This window comes from Oryzias latipes, chromosome 13 (assembly GCF_053564925.1).
Source record: "Oryzias latipes strain Hd-rR chromosome 13, Olatipes_Hd-rR_3.1".
NCBI lineage: Eukaryota > Metazoa > Chordata > Actinopteri > Beloniformes > Adrianichthyidae > Oryzias > Oryzias latipes.
In genome coordinates this window covers 31,054,003-31,070,542 of record NC_136249.1, presented here as the reverse complement: position 1 = coordinate 31,070,542, position 16,540 = coordinate 31,054,003, and the positions used below count along the sequence as shown (strand labels likewise).

The 16,540-nt window shown below is 40.0% G+C and overlaps 1 long non-coding RNA gene across 4 annotated transcripts in view; it reads right to left on the bottom strand.

Moving 5' to 3' along the window:
* The window catches only part of LOC144981565 (uncharacterized), a 233,670-nt gene that overhangs the window by 124,515 nt on the left and 92,615 nt on the right, over positions 1 to 16,540 (bottom strand). The window lies entirely within an intron of this gene.

Below are 16,540 nucleotides of genomic sequence, written 5' to 3'. Positions count from 1 at the left end.
CTGGAGGGTGGCAGTCTGGAATTGGGGAAACAGATGATTTTGGGAACCTTGGAGTACCTGTTGCTGGACTGCCTCTGCGTAATCTCAAAATGTGCCTGGGCGGCCACTGAACGATGTCAAAATATTGTCCGGTCGCCGTAATTGTCGCCTCCAAATTACAAATGCCGCAGCCAAATATACCTGGCATATTTGCTGAAAAACCTGCATTAGACCATTGTCTTAGAGACTCTGACGCAAAGACGGGGGCAGAGCTGATGATGTTGATGTTCTCTTTGGGAGTGGCTGGGATGGATCAGGAATGAACAGCCAATGGTAGATGTTTCTGTGATAAATACAGAGAAGCAGCATTGAGATGGTTGAGAGGAGGGACAATGAGGATGTCGGTAAAAGGATGCTGAGGTTGGAGCTACCAGGAAAGAGGCCTAGAGGTAATTCATGGATGTAAAAGAGGTAGCTGGTGTTAATGAAGCCAATGCAGAAAATAGATAGAGTTAGACGGAGGCAGATAATGTACAGCGGCAGAAGCTGTACGACAAAAAGGAAGTTATAATCCAGTTAATCACAAACATTCCAGATTAAAGTAATCCAATTAAGTGTAAATTATCTTAATAGTAAATCTTGGCCTATATGAGTGACCAACAGATTACACGGAAGGTTTTTTAGTCATTCTTGTTCTGACCGCTCAAAAGAAAGGCGACTCAGAGGTCTTTCAGCTGTTGTAACACAGGAGTGAGAGGAACCACACTACAAACAAAAAGCAGGGAAAATTTGCAATTTACAATGATGGAAATATGGCGTTGAAGATTCTCATTTATCCCGATGACATTGCTTTGAAGTTGAGTCATGGCGTCTGGACTTAAAGTCCCACCTGATCATCTTTTGTTTCATTTTTCAAAGCGTTTCCATACAGTTTAGATCCTGATAGCAGCTCAGACGAGGAAAACGAAGACGTACGTGGATCTAGTCGTCTACAAGTTGACACATCAGAATGGAGCGGAGCGGGAGGCTTGTGGCCCATCAATTTCTTCGTTTGCTCCTGATTCACAACGATTTAAATAAATAAATACTCAGAGATTTCATTTTAAGATTGTCTTTAGGGATTACCTTCATCATCAGAAAAAAACAACAACAACAGCATTTTCATCAGAGTGGATCTTTAAAATCTTTCTTCTTGAAACCTTTTGCCACTCATCCAAGTGGCTTCATCAGTCTGAGTGGTGCTGGGCTCAAGCCATATATGAACTCCAGGAGGCCTCAGTCAAGATCCGTCTCCGGTTTAGCATGCAGCCCTGTCATTAGTGCCAAAAAGGACCAAAACTCCAGCACAACCACACCCAACCATTCAGTTATGGTGAACAGGAGGCGTTATAATAGGAGAGGGTTTTTTCACTCCCTTTTTTCTTCTTTGATGTCCTAATGAGCAATTCAATTGCAGGATTGTGGGTACCCCACCTGGTGGATCTATATGTGGCTGGAGCCCAACACCACTCAGGCTGATGACGCCATGTTGATGGGTGGTGAAACGTTTCAAGAAAGATTTTAAGCGGAGCTGCCAGGACTCAAATTCAACACTATAGAAGTGAATAGGAAGTTGCAGAAACTATTGTTTAAGGCAGCCACCTCTCTTCTAATTATGGGGTTCAATCCTTAAAAATTACATTGTTTTTTTTTCATTTTGAAGTTCATCATTTGATTTTGTTTGTTTTATTTATTTCAAGCATTAATTGTAGTTAGTAAAATAAAAAATAAAAAAAATCACACAGATTTCTCAAACTCATTGCAGAAATGATGAACGTGTAGATTAAACAAACAAACAAACAAAGAAACAAAAAAGACACACTTAAGTCACATTTGCTTAGTTAAATATAGTGATGATTAACTAAAGTCACGCTTGATTTATTGCTTGAAAAGAAGCGAGTTTATATAATCCCACCCTTACTGAGTTAAATCATTTTATAGGTTTACATAGTTTTCTGTGAAGAAACTGGATTTTCTAGAAAGGACTGTATTAAATTTTAGGTTTGTACCCGTCAGTTTCTTGCACACAGAAATAAATGAATAACGACTCAGAGACAGTTACTTATCTTTTGTGGAGGTTTTACTTCGCACAAACACGAAGGGGACAGACATGAACATGGTACATTCAAAGTCCGAACCAACGAGCTCAGGGATGGGCTTTGGTATAAAAACCCTGCATTTGCATATTCAGAAGATGGTCCGATGGACCTCATGTGAAAATCACGCCCACAGGTTGCTGCTGGAGGGAAGCTCCAAGGCTAAAGTGAAGATAAGTCTGAGGCCTGCTCAGCAGAAAACATGCACAGAAAAGAGGGAGTATGGGAAGAAACTGTTAGAACAATAGCTTGGCTGTGCTTTCTTCAAATGTAATATAATTTTGAGATGACAATACATGCTCAGTGAATTAAGTCTAAACCATTAGTGTAATAAAAGTTAAAGGCAGTTTCTAACTATTCTTCACATTTTCGGAGTCGGGTTCTTATCAGATAGATTCTTTTCAAGCAAAAAAATCAAGTGGATATTAATGATTAATAATCTTCAGAAAACATGAATTCATGATTCCAGTAAACAGTTACGGGAATCACACACCATGTAACACAGGTAACACAGGGGTCGGGAACCTTTTTGGCCGAGAGAGCCATAAACACCACATATTTTTAAATGTAATTTTGTGAGAGCCATACAATATGTTTAAAAGTAAAAACACAAGTGATCGTGTGCATTTTATGTAATTTCAACACTTTTAAAGTACAATAAGTCTGTGGATTCTTTTTAATAACATTGTTATTGTAGCGGACTGAGTTGGACTGGGTGGCTGTTGTTCCGGAGTTCATTGAACGCATCAAGCAGAGATGCTGGTTGGCCCTCAGTTCTGTCTCTCAGCCTGTCGTTGGGGAGTTTGGACCAATGGGGTTCAGCTATGGGCCGAATAAGGGAAATAGGAGGGGGGGAATAAAAAGTTGGGGGAGCGCTCTCGGCAGGAGAGATTCAGAAGTTGCTGAACAAGTTGTACGCAGTTGGTTACGGCCTGAAATTACCAGAATAAAAAACCTTAAAAGAGGTCAAGTCTCAGTGCCTCAGTGTGGGAAAGGGACACTACATTACGCTGTTGCTAACAAATGTTGAGTATTTATTAGCATTATGTGACTTCTGGTGCTGCGTGGTGGTTTTGCTGATGGTCTTGTCTGGTTGATACGTGGTGAGTTTAAGCTTCATGCAGGCGTTGAGACTTTCATCCGTTTAATTTGATCGTAGGTTAATGTTCTTTAGATGTGAGAAAGACTGCTCACATGCATACGTGGAGCCAAACATTGTCAGCACGCACACCCACGCTGCAGTTTTGTATGGGAACGGCAGCGTGTTCTAAGTCCTGACAGTCAGTGCGCCGTTTCACCTTGCTGCCTGAGCCCACTACCCCTCCCGTTTCCCTCCACACACATTTGCAGCTCCTTGTCAGAGACTGGAGCATCTGCAGGGACGGCAATTCGCAGGTTTCAGCCTGGTACAAACTGATATAACAGATAATAGTAAACTGACAGTGCCGCTGATTTTTTCTCTCCAAGCACCGCTACTACTTTGTGCCCCCCTGGTTTCGCATCGCGCCCGAGAAGGAATGGTCTAATGAAACTTTTTTTTTTTTTTTTTTATAATTAAAAGATTTGTCTGCGAGCCAGATGTGACCATCAAAAGAGCCAGATATGGCTCGCGAGCCATGGGTTCCTGACCCCTAATGTAACAGAAATGTAATACTCATTGATTACAGTTTCTCTTTCTCTCTCTCTCTCTTTCATCCTAATAATACTGCTGTTTTGCAGTCCACATGTTATTTCTGAGTATTTCTTCATTCAAAGCTTTGTAAATCAAAAGTAGATCAAAAACTGCCTTTAGAAAAAGATAATATTTGTGACATATCCATAGAAATCCATTCTGATGCATCCACTTAGAGATGACTAGATTCGTGCACATCTGCATTTTGCTCGTCTGAGCTGGAATCTGGATCAACACTGTAAAGCTGGGCAGCTCAGATATATCTTCCACTTTTGTTGCACTAGTAACGTTAGGTTGGGATCTGAGGGGTTGTAAGCTAGAGGGAGAGAATGTAAACAGAGAGCTCTCGGCAACAGGGTGGGGAAGAGTGGCAGAAACTATGTCCTAGAAAGCGACGCAGGTGTTTTATTTTGACTTAATTTTGCATAATTACAATTAAAAGACCACTGAGATTGATTTAAAATGGAACATTGAAAGGTGACAAATTAGCTTAATGTTTAATGAAGAAAATTACATAGAAAATAAAACAGCGGATTCTCCGTTTAATCTTTTTTATTATACACTTCTATCACTTTCTATAACTTCAGCAGCCACTGAAACAGCTGCAAAGTTTGCATCAAACTCTTCGGTCGCTATTCTTAGATATCTGTCATGGTGCCTCTGTCAGACTCCACCCCCTCTCCTCTCTGCTTGGTTCCCTGATTCAGCCCAGCTGCCACCACTCAACTCATCACCACCTACCTACTTAAGGAGCTCCTGGACCTGTATTCATCGCCAGTCCGTTGCCCCTGATGGTGCTCATTTTGGTCTTACGACTAGTAGTTCTTGCCAAGCTACCTTGTTCCAAGCCTGTACCTAACGTATCTTCTTACCTGTCTCCAGGAAACCCCAAACCACGGGTGGTCGCCTGAATCCGTCGCTATCTGGAACCCTCACTCAGTCTGCTTCACCGGTCTCACCACGAGCCTCTGCCGATCATCCAACTCCACAGGTCTCCGCCGACGCTGCCCTACGAAGGGATCCACCAGTGACGCCACAAAATCCAGTCTCTCGTTGGGACCACACAGAAACTGCTCACTCCTTAACTGTGCTGGCAATTAAATCTTCTTACTCACCTCACCAGCTTGCTCCTGTGTTTGCTTCTGGGTTCCAGCATCTGGGTCTCTAATGTTCTGAAATCATGACAATATCTAGTCATTCAACTTTAAAATATTGAAATTTGCCAAATTTCTTTAATTAATAGTAACATTTCTTTTATATTTCCACAGTCATCAATAAATGAGAAAAAAAGGAACTAACATTAATGTCTGTTTTTAACTTAAAACTATTACAACTTTTATTTATAAAAGGAAATTGAAACAGTCACAAAAGAAAATCAACAAAAACCTATACATATACGTCTAGTTTGGGCTTCAGGACCCCATCTGGAACCATGTTGGTACATCATTAGACCTGCAATCCCAACATAAGATTTCCTATAAAACTTTCATTGAGAGACATTTTTCTACAGCTGCCCAAAAAATAAAATAAATAAAGCAGAGTAAAACCACCAGCAAGTTTCCCCTTATCAAACAATCTTTAAGATTTGCTACTCTCCAGTCTTGGCTGGGTTTTCGCAGCGAAGCGTGGCCTTTACTAATTGTAAACTCAATGAAGCATTCTTAACAGATGCTGGTGGAACGGCTCCATTAGGCCTTACAGACGGCTGTCACCCTCATATCAAACCCATGAAATGTCAAACTGTCATTATCACACAGCTCAAACTCCATCCATCCACCCGCCAAATTAAGACTGATTAAATGCACATTATAAGTGGAGATGAATGGTTTTGGTCGAGTGGAGATGTGGCTTTGGAATGACTTTTGGTAGGACACGCGAGAACGGCCAATTAGTTCATGAGTTTCTACAATGGCAACCAAAAAAAAAAAAAAAAAAAAGAGACAAAATGAGCCCACTGACGGACATATGGAGCGTGTACAACCAAATAATGGGATGTATATGAATTTGATGGATAAAAAGGTGATGCGGATTGCACTCAGGCTGACTGTAGAGGGGAGGCGAAGCTGTGGCGGCCCTGTTTACTCTGCCAGCCTGAACTACAGCAAATGCACATTAGGAGAAAATGGGCTTTGGCCTGTGTGATGCAGAGGTTACACCGGATGACAGCTGGACCACAGCTTAGTTGTTTTTTTCACACACAACAGAAGAATTAATTAATGCCTCTGAAAACCACAGAGGAAGCTGCATTCCGAAGATAAATCCACTGTTGCTGCTGAACCCCTGAGGTATGAGCGAATGTTTAGTAAAGAGAAACAAACAAATAAAGCAAATACATGCATTTCTTCTTTAATTAGCCTGGAATGTGAAAAATTTATCCTGTAAACAAAGCGAGATGAGCAGTTTTGATGGTATTTAGTGCATGTTTAATGAAGACAGTAATCAGGATGCGGTAACCACTTAGAGTTCAGCCATCAGAAAGTAATCAAAGGGATAACAGCGTCCTTTAAAGTGTGCATTCAAAGGCTTTAGGAGCTCTGTGTCTGCAGGTTCTATGCGCCATCAACGCTGACACCAACACTTGTTTCTGCGAGAAGGTGCAGTGCACGCCGCACACGTGTTTCCCAACAAACCAGGTGCTTCTGAGGGACACTCCTGCCTGGAATATTCATCAGGCGCCCGTCCCAACATCATCAGCACACGCGGCGGCGCTCGGCTGATCAAAGAAAGCTCATTATCGGCCCATGGAAGCTGTTGAAGAAACGTATCGGTTAAAGCTTGCAGGGTTCTCGCCTCTCTCTGCTTGTCTCAGCACATCGTCTCCTTTGGCTGGCAACACTTTTAACCAAATATAAGCCCATCTGCTTTGCTTCCTCTTACTCAGTGTTGATTCAAGTGTCTGTTCAAAGAGGGCCTTTTGATTGCACTGTCTGGGATCTATCTCTAATGTACGTTTGATTCTCTGTCCCGATAATCAGTCTCTTGAAACAAGTGGTCACGTGGTTTCTCGAGATGCCCCCTCTCTTCACATGCACGGGATGGAAGAGCAGCAAATGTAAAGGCCAAGATTTGATCCAAATGAGCCACTTCTGTCTGATTTACTGGAAAAAAGCTGCTTTGTGAATATCAACCAACCTCCATTTCTGTCAGACAGACCTGCACACAGAGCAGGTGAGTTTTTAAAAACTCGTTTTATCTGATTTGTTGTTTTCACACTAAAGATCAAGTCAAAAATCAAGGACAAGGACAAGGACAGGAGGCAAAAAGCTCACAGGCACAAGGCAGATATAGGTGAAAAGATTTATTTATTTCAAATAACTATTGATATAAATAATATCAGACAAAGTGTCTTGGTCGACCAAAGATCCATGACTGCACACCTCAGAATTCTAACTCCTGACCCAAACAGTCAGCTGGGTTGAGCCCTCAGGTTGGATGTCAGAAGCACTATCAACCCATTGAAAGTCCGAATGGTTATATGAAAACATTGTAGCTGTCTGAAGCTATAATTCCCCAACTACTGAAAGACTATAAAGTGTGGTACTATAGTGCCCTGAATTTGAGAAGCAATTCAGATACTATGCTCACTACTTTGTTTCATGTTTTAAACAGCAAATATGACATCAAATAAATACGAACATTTTATGTATGTAGGATTATTTATGAATCCACTGTGTTCTGATGATGAAATCTTGGACGGTTTATAAAAAAAAAGTTAAAGTACATTTTTTTTACATGAAAATTAATTTACTTGCAATGCATTGTGGTCTATATTTGACCAGTGAGCATCAATGGACACTGGTTTTTCGCAGAGATTTGTGGAAAATTTCTAGGGCACTGGATTTTGGAATTGTAGCACTACAACATGGTGAACACTCTATAGTGCACTAAGTAGTGAGGGAATTTGGACACATCGTGCTTACCTGGAGTTCCCAAACTATGATCAAGACCAAAGAGCAAAAGAAACAACATTTTGTGTTTTTTACATTATGTCTCTCATAGTTGAGGTATACAGTACCTATGATAAAATGTACAGGCCTCTCTCAGCTTTTTAGGTGGCAGAAACTGCATAATTGGTGGCCGACTAAATACTTCTTTGCCCCATTCTATTCTAAAAAATTCCCAGTGGTCTTTTGATAATGATTATGCCGTGTTTAGGCAAAATTAAAACCTGTTGATACAGCTACATGTCTGTTTTATTAAACAGGATCCACTGCGAGCATGCGGGGAATTATTGCCATTGATGATGAGGACAACTATCTGTATGTTTCAAGATGGTTTATTGAGTGTATTATATCTATGCTTTGTTTGCACTTGTGATGGCAGCGTTTTGATGACAGGCTATGAAAAGGCGTTACTTGAGCCATGTTGAAGCGTTGTCATTATCGTAAAGCAATAAAGTAACAAATCATGTAAGTGACAAAGCATTTAAGCATATGGTGTCATCGTGTCCTAGCATTAACGTTGTCAAAAATACGGGGCATCCCCGACTCACTCACTCCAACTGGGGTTCCTTCCACCTGAGCAAACAGATTAATCTCATTCATATAATCACTGCTGTCCACTAAAGTGACACACCTACTAAACAAGTGTAAATAAGAAATCACTCGTAGTCAAATGGACACTTTTGTCACTTAAACCTGTGTTGTTTTCTAGGACATAGTTTCTGCAGAGCGGCAGGAGTCGTTGCATCTTTAGTCTGCTCCTGATTCACAGTAATTTGAATAAAGAATTAGTCTGAAATGCAATTTTAAGCCCAATTTTCTTCATAAATGTCCTTCATAATCAGAAAAATACCTCAAGAACCCGTTAAAAACACCAAAAATATGATTCTTATTGTAGTGGATCTTTAAATAAGAAGAGTAAACTTGATCACTTCATTTTCGGCGTCTCGTTGTGGGGGAGGGCAGCTACAACAGGAAAGAACTTTTTTATACTAACTTTTCATTTAGCTCACCCATGAAGCGTTTGCCTTGATCCTTTGACATGTTTATGTCATGAAGCTTCATTTAAATCTTTCGGGATCCACGTTCAAACACTGCGATAGTTAGGGGCCTTCTCATTGATTGGACTCATAAAATAAAAAAGTGTTGATTGACAAACTGTTCTGTGGGCGTTCCGGCAGATGTGGATTCACCTGTTCTCAATCTGAAACCAAACACAAGGTTCTTAACAAAAATGCCCTGCTGGCATTGTTATCTTTCATGTTGGTGCTCAAACAAAGCAACAACAAAAAAGAAGGCTCAGGCTGAAAATACGAGCTTCCATTGTAACGGCGGGCCAGTTTTACATTGACTTGAATTGATTGTTTATATACCAACACACAAAACCCAACCTGACAAAAAACCCGACAAAACTGCATCTCGAAACAACAGAAAATAAGAAAACTCAAACCCTTCACACAACTAAACACAAACATAAAATATTCAACAGAATGATCAAGTTTGTGTTTATTTTTATGCCTTTTTTGAAGCGTTACTATAACCATATAAAAAAAAATGTCATGTTTCTTTTTTCTCGTACACTTCTCTGATCCGTGCTTTGATTCTTGGGCCGTTGATTCCTCGTCTGACATCAATAAATATTATTTACTCCGTCTTTCAGTCGGTATTTAAAAAGCTTCAGGCTAAAATAAACTCAGCAATGATGGGAAGAGTCTCATCTCTGAGACAGAAAACTGTGGAGCTCCGACTGAATGAATGTCAGTGCTGACTGATGGACTGTCAGACAATGAAATGAGCATTTAAAAAAAAAAAAACATGTCTGTGTCTCCTGTCTGTGGAACCAACTTCAAATTTTGACACACAACATTCCTTAAGCCAAAAGTTGGACTTAATTATTTTTTAGACTAATGGAAAGAGAGCCTCAAGCCCCCTCACTTCCCCCTTCAGAAACCATTTTAAGCCCCTCTGTCCCTTTTTAGGGCCTAATTTGACAGTTTCCATTTTTATTTTTAATTTAGAATACCACCTACCAGTTGAATACTATAAGGTTTTATACCGGTTTTCTCTTTTAAAAGCATTTTTTACGGATCATCAGCTTTAAATTGGCTGGTCTGTTGCTCGAAAAGAAAATATAAATACACTCAATATTAGTGAATCTATAGGATTTTTGGTATTTTTTCTGGGATTAAGGTAAATATACTTTTTTTATTCTTCCTTTTTTTGCTTGTTCACACATCAACGCTGCATCCTGGTGTCAAAGGAAGTGTGACCGCAGTCTGCTGACCCGTCAGCCGCGATAAAGGTGATAAGCCGTAAACAAGCGATCAAATAACAAGAAAAAGTATAGTTGCCGTGTTTGTAGGAGCTGCGACCTTAACAACAAACCTTTGGGTCACCAGTCAGCTGAAGGATCTGCTGAACCGGAAGAAGCCGGCCTTCAGACTGAGCGACAGGGAAGGGTTGAAGAGGATACTGTCGCAACAAATATTTATACTGGGGAGGAGCTGTAGGACAGACTCATGCAGAACAATATCTGACGTATATGGAAGGTCATGAGATAAAGTCACAGGCTTGTCCTCCAAAGGACAACAGCTGGAAGGCATGAAAGACAGGGCTGTAAGAAAGGAAGAGTAATGCTTATTCTTTTAAGACTAAATTGCGCAAATGAGCTGAATTTATTCTTTTCATCTTCACTATGGACTGTAGACCTCTGTTCCCGCCAACCCCTCACTGCTCAGAATAAGCTGTAGATTTTCACATTTCCAGTAGCTCATTGCAATGATAACATATTGCTGCCAACATGGTGACTTTCTAAATATTTTTAGTACATTTTCAGACCCCATATCTAGAGTAGTATTCAGAGATGGGACTAGCAACAAATGTAGTGACTTTCCTGGTGTTATCGCAGGCCTTTCATGATGTAAAGGATGTAAAGGAACCTACTGCTGCCCCCCAATAAGGAGAGTGAATGACTTGTCTTTGCAGGCTGCATTCAAAACATCCTTTTAGTATTTTTGATCTGGCAGAGCTACCATACATGGTGGTACAGTTGGTGATGTTATCTCCTACTATGACCCATCAGACACAGCATGGTTTAAATACGTCACCAACAGGGAACCAGTCAGGTTTTCAGCCCCTTCAATGTTAAGCTCAGGTCCACACCCCATATGCGCGTTTTCTTGCCATGATAACCGGTTTGTTTTGGGGTCACGGGCAATGTATTCTCGCTCAATTGATAAATCACCCTTTTCTTTGGGGTAGATGTGCCACAAATCAAATGTGAATAGGTCCTTACAGCGTCTTTGGCAAGAAAAAACAAAAACGACAAAAGAAAACGTGTAAATGATGTTGCACATTGTGTAGGTAATGGAATGTCCTCCGTCAGGAGACTCACATTCAGTAATGAAGATGTTAACTGGCCTTAGTTAAACTCAAACTTTATTTGTTTATATAGCGCCTTTCATTTCAGTTAAAAACACAAAGCGCTTAACATAAAAGCAGATAAAATAATCATAAAAAATGAAAATTATTAAAAACAGACAACACAGGACAATCACACAAAGATGGGACGCCTCCCTCACCAGGTTCCTCCCCCCACCCACCCAGTTCTCCCAGTAGAACCCTGAACAGAAACCAAGAACTGCAGCTTAAAGAAGGTCTGGCTTGGTACTGCTGTGGAAACGATATCATGGGGATCCATTCATTCCAAGGCCCAGCCCGACCCTGTGGGTCATCACTACAGCGCCTGCCAACACAGAGCAGCCTAGGGCCCACTCTACAGCTATTAGGCCACAGAGCGGGACCCTAGCCAGCCCACTGCAGTAACAGCGCCCCCTACAGGTGAAGCCAGTAAAAAACATACAAAAAAACCAAGGAAAAGAGATAAATTAATAAATAGATAAATAATAAAAGACACAAGCAATTATGAAAATCATGTGAAGGCCAGACTAAAAAGGTGAGTCAACGTAAAAGCCACACTTTAGGCAAATCGTGCATGAATCGTGCATGGTTTTGATGCTGCTTATATGCAATTCATTAGTGATTTGTGTGTCAGTTAAGTAATTTTACGTAATATGTGAAACGTATACACAATATAAAATGTATAGATCTCTGGGAGATGTGTGAAAAGTCCTTTAGACATAGATAGAACGGTCATGGAAAAAACCACAAATCTTTTCATGCATGTTGCAAAAATCACGCACAACTTCGACTAGATGTGAATTCATGACTTTATGAGAAACTAGTAAGAAGTGCATTCTATATGGATTTGACTTAGGGTTATGACAATGCTCTAGAACATTATCTAATTAGTTCTGAGCTAGATAGCATCCTGCAGACACAGTTGGCAGCTTAACTCTCAGATGTTTTGCCTTGTGTCACAGATGTCTATTCGGTTTCCTTACTGCAGTTTAGACACCACAAGGAAAAGTACAGACAAGGTAGCGTTTGATGCACTTGGACTCATTAAAAAGCATCTGTGTGTCTGTAGATGGCTCATAACATTTCTCGTGTTGTGACCCGAGCAGCAGGAGTTAATCCATCACAAACACCAATCTGCCGTTTTACATTACTCCAGGACTTCTTTTTGACTGCTCCTGATTAACTCTGCATTGCTTGAACCAGTAGGCTTTTTATTATTGTTTATTCTCCTTAATTTAGTTTTATTTTCTCAGTCCAGTCAGCCAACAGTTTTCAACATTCTCCCACAAGCTGAGGCCTCCAGGGGAGTTTCAAAGTAATTTGGTTCCACCTGAGAAGACACACAAGCCGGATCGATTTTGAAGAGAGGGCGAGGCCTGTTTCTAAGTAGATGTTGCAGCCTGGAGATAATAGTTTAGCTCGGCTGAAACGGGTGGACTACGGTGGTCACTCTTGACATTATTAATGACCTGGAGAAGCTCTTCCTCTCCGCTTTGCCGCTTTTATCTAGGTTATTTATTTAGCTCTTCTTAGAGCTTCGCCATCATTGGTCCGGAATCCGAAAGTACTAATTTCAGTTTGTTATCTTTACTTTCTTTAAATGTTTTAGATATCTGAAACAAATGCAAGTTGCTAATTGCTCAGAACTGTCATGTTTTACGTTTTTACGACTTAATGAGACGATCACAGATATCGCTTAGATCAACAATTTAAATCAAATGACATTTTCCAGCTAGTGTTGTAAAGATAGTTCTAGTTATGAACATATGCCAGTGGGAATTGACTTTGACGTAATAAGTGAAAAGAAACTTGTGAATGCTATCGTGTGAGATAGAATGTAAAACATTTGTATCTTGCCTACTTGGTTTAAAGATTCTCATGAAGTGTGTTTTTAGCTGCAAAGAAAATGTTTGTTTTTAATACCCAGAAAGAAGTGGATGTATTTTTTTTTTGCGTAGGCAATTGTGAAAATCCTTCGATTGCTTTGTTTTAATTAAGGATGGTAGGAGAATGAATATGTTGTTAAGTTTCTTTTCTAACTGTGAGTTTAGTATCTGACAAAGGGCTTTGTTTACAAAGGTCAATGAGGGCGCAAAGTAGAAAAACTTTACTGTAAACGACTGTATTCATAAAGAAAATGTTGTAGAAAAGAATGGGCTCTGCACACACAGGTTCACACTGTCAAAGAACTGGGTAAAATACAGCAATGTTTTGCTCTGTGGTGTCGTAAAATAACTATTACGGTCTAAGATTGTCGTGGTGCCATTAACGTGTCTGCGGCAGTGAACGCGGACCAGACTCTGTTATGGGATGGTCAGTTCTTCTAAAAAGACAGGACGTTTTCAATGAGAAGTGAATAAAAGCCTCATCATGCAGAACCTCTCCGGATTGTCTGCGGGTCGGAACCAGGCGAGCTGCTCGTCCCTGGGGCAGCACAGGCCTGTGCTGACCACTACGATCGGCAAAGCAGTAGACAGGAAAGGTTCATAAAAATTATTTGAAAAAAAACAAACAAAAAACGAACGGGCTGAGTATTAGGTTTAAAAAACAAATCTAAATGTAGGCATTTTCTAAGTTCTATGTAACTATCGACTTGTGCCACCACCACCACGACTCCCACCGGCGTGTAATCCCAACAATGATGGAGAATTTTGAGATAACTGAAGTTCCTGATGATGAATGAATGATTAATATGTAGAGAGGAATTGGCAAAAACAAAGTCTCAAATGTCGTGAGACCAAAATAAACACGCAGTCCAATAACATCCTGATCCAGATGAGAAAAAAAGTAGTTTTGTTGTCAAAAATCTATTGGAGAAGCGGATAAACTGCTAGTTACTGATGATATATTTGCTAGTTTTGTAGCCTCTCGGGAAAAAAGTTCTCATCTGAACCCAATAAATGAGAGAGGGTTGAAAAAAGAAACGTGTGTAATTATGGCATTCACTGGAAACAGCAGGTTTTCCAAAGGGTGTTGCGGCTTCCTGTGTTTGAATTTCTATGGGAAACTGACCCAAATGGCTCTTTGAGTGGTAAAGGTTGCTGACCCCTGGTTTAGCCCAAGAAATTCAAATGCATCTGATACCAAATAAATAAATGTAGAATCATAACTTTACAGAAGACGACTCACATAAACCGATATGAAAATACATTTGCCCATGTGTTTCATTTCTTACACATCTGCTGTACTCTGCAGTTTAACAGGATTTGTGTCAAAAAGAAGACCAGGAAGAGGATGCACACTATGAGATGAAGGGTTGTTACTCCAAAGGTATATTTTTAATGAAGGCAAAAGTTCTCCTACACATCTGGTTCACCTGCAGGGACATCAGAGGTGTCGTGGAAGGCTCTTCTGAGATGAATATGGATGCCATATCGGGAAACAGTTACACTTAATGGGTTAGATACTCCTAACCCATTAGATACTCCTAACTCATGACCCATTAAAATAAATAGAAAACATTAAACTCAGACGAGGTCTTGGCCCTTCCCCCTGTTGATGAAGGACCCACTTTTAGAGTTTTGTTCTAAAACCAAACAATTCGTGCGTATTATGAAAGAGAAAAAAGAAGCGCAAAGAAAGCCTATGCTGGATTCCAATAAAACATTTCACATCATACAGTAAACGTTTGCCAGCAATGAGTAACGATTATCACGTTTGAAGCTGAAAATGTCAAAAAAAATTAGGAAATGCCTTGTGCAAAAATAATAAATAATTAAATAAATAATAATGATTCGATTTTAGAAATCAAGAACATTCCATCCAGGATCTTGATGCGTCCATTTTTTTTATTTTTTAGCGTCTTGAAAAACTGCTCAAACACAGCAGATCAACCTCATGTGACATCTATAGGTTTTTATTTGAATATGAACATGTTTTTAAGATGCAACTGAGAAACCACAGATATTTTTTTAATGGTCCTTATTCTTTGTATTGATATTTATACGTAAATTCATAACTGAAACTTTCTTCTCATTCTGTGGTGTCCCCATATTGTGGTAAAGTCTTTTTTTTTTATTCAGATGATCAAATAAAAACAAAATTATGCAAGTTTAAGAACTCTCAAGTTAATAATAGAAAATGTATTTTCAGTCTGGATTCTGATATAAATAAGGGTATAAAATATAAATAAATAAATATATAGTCTCTTCTAAAAATCTGTTAAAGGTTAGTGGATGACTTTTCATTTGCACAAAGGAAAGTTTTCAAAATCAAACCAAGAACACAATCTTCCAGCATCCTCACTAAGTCTTAATAACATAAAAAACACAAATATAAATTCAAGATTTTTCCTTTTTCCTGCCCAGGTTTCCCTGTGAGACTATTTTTCCGGCACGTTCTCTCAGGAAAGGGCATATGGATGCGTTGTGTTTGCTTTCCATGTCTGCATTCAGTCCCTGCTGTGGATTTTTGGCACGTCTGGAGCCTCACTGAACCGTGCAGCAGTACGCCCGGCGGAACCACAAATATTGTCTTTAGCAGAGCAACTCAGGTGACCGAATCGATGTTGGAAAGCAGAGGTGAGAGCCCGGTATTGACAGCACAAATCATCTTTTAACGTTACTCTCTAAGTACAAAAATGTCACAACAAGAACACAAACAGCATTTTATTTTTTTTACTCATCAAGACAAGGATGAAAATTAAAATCAATGCCCACCACGAGCAGATATTTGGAATCTGACAGAAGCTTCAACGGTTCCCATCACGCTGCAGACAGACAGCATGTTTAAAGGATGGGCGGCAGAGACTAGCCTTCCCCACTTCATGTAAATCAGTCACTGGAAGCCATCGATTGTTCTGTCAGGGTCACACTAAAGCCCTCACCTTCACTCACCACAAACCAGTGAACAGTGGGAATACAGGAGATCCTATAACACGCATTCAAATGTGTGATTTTTTACATTAAAAGGACTGAATCTACCCAAAAACAGCCCAGTAAAACACATTCCTGGAAAGATTTCTTTCCTCTCAAGGGTATGTAAAGGATTCCGCCAGAGCGTTATCTCGGTTTTGCATTCCCAGCCTGTAGCAGATGGGGAAATTATGATCTGCTAGTCACAAACCCACATTTCTAACCTTTAGACCTGGGATTTCTAGGATTTCTGAACTGCCAGGATTTTGCTGCTTGGCATGACACACAACACCCCACAACTCGGCCAGCTCACACTGTAACAAAATCAGGCAAAAAGAGGCCCAGTCAGACTTTAAATAGCCTCCAGTGAAAAAAACCTTAATATTACACAGCTTACAGTAAAACACTGGCGACAGTCTAATGCAGCATGAATTCTCTCCAATTAAATTCATTTAAATCAAAGTTTTCACACCAATAAAGCTTATTGTGTCTCAATAAATGCATGTAAAATCTTTTACAACCTATTAATTTTAGTTTTAT